Raw genomic sequence first — 5,819 nt, forward strand, 5'->3', positions numbered from 1 at the left:
TTTTTTTTTTTTTTTTTTAATCTTCCTCTAGTCGGGTTCTGATCATCCAGCCATTGATGCTAGGTCCAATGGACAAGTTTGGGCACCATAGTACATCTACCCTCACTTCATATCAGCTGGACACTTCACTCTCAGCTCTAACCCTCTGTGGCCATGTCCTTGTCCATGGGTACAAGAGTCACCAGGTCTCACCATACTTCAGGCCAACCAGGTCCCACCATACTCCAGGTCAATGGAAGTCTATACGATGTGATCAGACTGAGCCCACCTCTTCATTGCTGCTTTCCCCCACACTTCCACTCACCAGTAGCCCAAGGTGGTCACCAGCAAGTTTACATGCTTGCTTGGGTATTCCCTTTAAGTTTCAGTCTTGGGAGGGGGTTTGTCCTGAGGGGATGTTATTGCTTGCCTTGCCGCTCCCTGGTGAACAACTTGCTTGTTCTTGTAGTAGCCGATCTGACTGCCATTTTGGTTTTTGGTTTTTCCTGCTGGTCTTTCTTTCAAGAAGTATCTTCTATTCCTCTAGCTACTCCAGGCTGTTTTGCTTGTCTTTTCAAGTGGGAATTTCCCACCTCAGAAGGTTCTGGATGGGAATCAGGATTCCACCTAAGGTCTTATACACTACAAAGGCTCTGCAAGAAGCCTCTTTCACTGGGCAAGTTCTAACACCGCTTTTAGGTATTCCAATCACTTATAGGTGAAGACAGGCTTGCAAGCTTTCTATAATCATATTTCTTAATATTCCTTTCTATCCCCGTCAAGTGTCTATTTTACAATAGTAGGCAAGGAAAACAAATATTCATGAGACAGTCAAGCATCTTAATATTATTTCCCCTCCTGCACACTCTTAAACTAAACTCTCTCTTGAAAACGTGTAAGCCAGTCACTTTGTGCCTTTATCACACACACCCTCATTTAGGTAACCAATGTCTAAGTTGCCCATCTCCGTCTACCTTGTATACAGAGGGGATAGGATTGACACTTGATGTGAAGACTCCTTCCATCTCTGTTGGTATTTTGAGCTTCTACATCCATAAGCATAAATCAAGGTCATCAAATTGTAATAATGATGGAAGTCATGAAGGACAGCTCCAATAGCCCAGAAAATGATGGTTTTCAAAACTTTGAGCAGTATTCAATCACGCATAGAATCTATAAATGCTTGTTGAATAAATGAACTCTCCAGAACATATTCTAAGGAATTTTGTAAATCATGATGTATATGCCAACATTACAGTTTTCCATTCCTCAAATCACAGGCCTTAATCTATACTATAACTTCTATGAAAATGTCTTCAAACACATTCCATGTCAGTAGTTCATGAGACATGTCTTGAGTACCTACTGTGTACTTGGTGTAATGCTTGTTGTTATTGTTAAGTGCCATCGAGTTGGTTCTGACTCACAATGACCCTATATAGAGTTTTTGAGGAGTAGCTGATGTGTTTGAACCACCGACTTTGTAGCTCAAACCAACCTTGTGGCCCAGTGCTTTAACCTACAGTGCCACACCAGGACTAATCTAAGCAAAAACGGGATTAAGACAAAACATGAATTTTCAAATACTACACAATCTAATGATAGAGAAGAGATGTCAGTCTTTTTTCCTTTCCAATCCTCTGATGAATTCTTACCTGATTTTATGTGAATGTTGTTGATAAGTGCCATAGAGTTGGCACTGACACATAGCTACACTATGCACAACAGAACAAAACACTTCCCAGTCCTGGGCCAGCATTACAATCATTGCTGTTTCTAAGCCCATCGCTGCCACCACTGTGCCAATCCATCTTGTTTGGAGTCTTCCTCTTTTTCTCCAACCCTCCCCTTTACCAAACATGATATGCTTCTCCAGTGACTGCTCCCTCCTGAAAATATGTCCAGAGTATGAGAGACCATGTCTGGCTGTGGTGTCATCCAAGGAGCACTCTGGCTGCACTACTTCAAACACAGGTATGTTTGTTCTTTTGACAGCCTGTACTACTTTAAATATTCTCCTCTAACACCATAACTCAAATGCATCAAATCTTCTACAGTCTTCCTTATTCAACTTTATGTGAATACACATAAGTAAATAAGTCCCCCTCCTCTGATTTCCAAAAACCCTTAATGATAACTTGTTGTTGTTAAGTTCTGTTAAGTCAGTCCTGATTCACAACGATGCTGCACAGGGTTTCTGAGGAGTGGCTGGTGGGTTTGAGTCACTGATCTTACGGTTCAGACTGACCTTGCAATCAGTGATTACCATATAGCACCACACTTGTAACTTACTCAGTTCTAAAGGGTTATATTTATGTGATGGAATTTATCTCTGTGAATGTATAAATCCATGACAATAAGAAATGGTATGTTCTTATCTTACTCCCTGCATTTCCATATTTGCTGTTGTAGCTGTTAGGTGCTGTTGAGTTGGTTCCCATTCAAAGTGGCCCTCTGTGCAACAGAATGAAACCTTGCCAGTCCTAAGCCATCCTCACAATTAGTACTATCCTTGAGCCTATTTTTGCAGCCACTGTGTCAGCTGGTGTCATTGGAACTCTTTTTTTTTTTTTTACTGACGCTCTGCTTTATCAAGCATAATGTCCTCTCAGGCAGCTGTTTCTTCCAAACAACATGGCCAAAGTGCATAAAATGAAGTCTAACCGTCTTTCCTTCTTAGAAGCATTCTGGCTGTACTTCTTCCAAGACAGATTTGTTCATTCTCATGAAAGTTCATGGTAGATTCAGTATTCCTTATTTCTACTGCATGAGTTCTTCTCTGATCTTCCTATTCGTTGTCCAATTTTCACATACATATGATGCCATTTACAATAACATAGCATGAGTCAGGTGTACCACCCTAAGTCCTCAGCATGATACCTTTTAAACATTTTCGAAACTTTTTGTGGTTCTTTTTGTTTTTGCTGCAGCAGCAGATTTGTCCAGTGCAATATGTCATTTGATTTCTTGATTGCAGCTTCCAGGGGTGTTCACTATAGATACAAGTAAAATGAAATCCTTAACAACTTCAGTATCTTCTCCATTTATCATGATGAAACTTATTGACTTATTTGTGAGCATTTTTGCTTTCTTTATGTTGAAGTACTTAAAGTGGGGATCATATGGAGACTTTATGTCTCCAGGTGGAGACATAAGTAGAGACTTTATGTTGAATTACAGTGGAGACCATAGTTTTGATCTTCATCTGTAAGGGCTTCAAGTCCTCTTCACTTTCAGCAAGCAAGGTTGTGTCATCTGCATATTATAGATTGTATATAAGTCTATTCTTCAATTCTGACATTGTGTCATCTTTCATATATAGTTCAACTCCTCAGATTATTTGCTCAGCATTCAGATTGGGTAAGTAGAGTGAAAGGATACAATACTGACACGCACCTTTTTGGATTGTAAACCATGCAGTTTCCCCTGGTTCTGTTTGAACAATCTATGGATTAACTCATGGCTACAAATATAGGCTCAAGCATAACAATGAATGTGAGGTTGGTGCAGAACCAAACAGTGTGTTGTTCTGTTGTATAGAAATTCCGTGTGAGTCAGAACTGACTTGATGACTCTTAACAACAGAATTGTTATTGTGCTCATAGATCACGAAGAAGGGGAATGAACAGATCAAGACTTAATGGATCCTTAAGAGAAAATCTATGAAGAAGAAAGAAAGAATGAGGAAGAAGGAGAGAGATTGTCAAAAATATTTTACAGTGAAAGGATTAACTGAAGTTTTTTTTTTTTTCTGAACTAAATCAGGGACTTTAGTTACCTGAAAAGTTGGATCCAAATGCTGATTGCTTTGCTAAAGTGAAGAGGCAGATTCAGGAAGCAATGAGAAGGTACTGGGAAATATATGAAAAACAGAAAGGGCCACATAGACAAGTCACCAATTTCCTAGTAGAAACGCTATTCCCCATCCTCAGGGAAAATCCAGACGACCCAGAAATTTCCACCAGTGGAGTTTTGACCCCCACTGACCGATCAAAGTTGCCTAAGTCTTCTTCTTTGTAACAGTAATTTTTTATTATTTGTCTCTTGTTATTTTTTTAAATGTGCATATATATGTATTATGAGGAAGACTCCAGGCCAGACACTGTTTCATTCTATTGTGCATCAGATCACTATGAGCCAGAACTAACTCAGCAGCACCTAACAATAAGATTATTAATACAAAACTGTATTAAAACATATCCATAAGTTTTGATGTAATGCTTCCAACCCCCACAGACACATCAAGTTCACATTTATTTCAGATGCTGATAATAATAGGAAATCATTGGGAAAACTAAACAGATAAGATGTTTAACTCTCATCCGTACTGACTTGTGTCAGAACTGACATGGGACAAAGTTGCCGGAACAGAATCTCATCACAAGTCTGGGACTACCAGTGGTCTCATCTCACTGAATTGTTGTGAGCATTGTGATCAGAATGAAAGCTTCACGCCGTAAGAGAAAAGAAAAAAAAACCCTAGTGACCTAGATTTATTATGTTAATGATGCTTTAATGAATTAAATAAGGCCATTGATCACCAGTCTACAACTTCTCTCCTTTCCTGTGGATTGGAGCATTGAAATCTAATAGGAGAAAAATAGGTACACATGGATTGCGTATGCATTTATTTTCTTGCATTTGTCTGTGTGGTGCCAAGGCTGTTCCTATAAGGTTAGCCATCTGTCCCAGTCAGTGTGCGGTGAAAGATTATTCACACCGGGAGCTCAGTTCCTGCATTATTCATGTCATTCTGCATGCAGCTAGATTTATGTGTCAGGAAAAACATACAAGTGGAATCCGATTTAGTTGCACAAGTTCCTGGACCGTTTGATTTATGTTTGAGTAAATAAAGATGTATGTCTTATAGCCTTTGGCTTCACTTCTCTTTAAAAATGGCCGTGCAATGCTTCAACTTCTTTTCTTGGCAGGCACAGACCTCTAAAGTTTTGCAAGCAAGGCAACCTCAACTCATACATGATCAATTTTCACTTGTGTTTCTTCTGCAATTGTATTTACACTCAGTGTTTTCATCATCAAGACATTGGAAAACCTACAGCTCCAGACCATTGGAAGGGATTCAAGAGTTGCTAGCTAGCTTAGGTGCAAATGATCAAGGAAGTTTAAACAGGAAATTCAAATCAATGTAAAGCCCCATCCAAGCCTTCATCAAATTATCCAGTGTTTTGGCTCTAAGTATCTATCTGAAATCACCTATAACTATAGGACATTTAACATTGCCAATAACTTTTCCTCAAGAGGGTTGTAAGTTGACCTGAATATCTCAAGTATGGGAATGTACAGATCTGTAATTTTTCCATTGAATGCTAATTTTAATAGAGTTAAAAACAAAGTCCTTGGATATTCTCAAAGATACCCAGATGGTCCTCCTGAAAACTATGGAGGTCATGGCAAACCAAGACTGAGAAACTGCCACAACCAATGGAAGTTAAGGAGACATGAACACTAATTGCAGTGTGGTATCTAGAACTAGATTAGGACCAGAAAAAGAACATTAACAGAAACATCTGTGAAGTTCAACTAAAGTTTTAGGAAAACAATAATATGAGCTGTTTTGCTTTGTTTTTCATATTGCTATATACACTCATATACCATAGCTATTAACACTAGCGTTATTTGAGGTTGGGTAAGAGAGTACTCCTTAGTACCTTTGTGATTTTTATGTAAATCTAAAATTATTTCAAAATTGTAAGTTTATTAAAACAAAAAGAATCATCTATATATGGAATGTTGTTGTTGTTAGGTGCCATCGAGTTGGTATTGAATCATAGCGACCTTGTGCACAACAGAATGAAACACTGCCAGGTGCTGGTACAACC

Source organism: Chrysochloris asiatica, unplaced genomic scaffold, assembly GCF_000296735.1.
Source record: "Chrysochloris asiatica unplaced genomic scaffold, ChrAsi1.0 scaffold00192, whole genome shotgun sequence".
In the NCBI taxonomy this organism is placed as follows: domain Eukaryota; kingdom Metazoa; phylum Chordata; class Mammalia; order Afrosoricida; family Chrysochloridae; genus Chrysochloris; species Chrysochloris asiatica.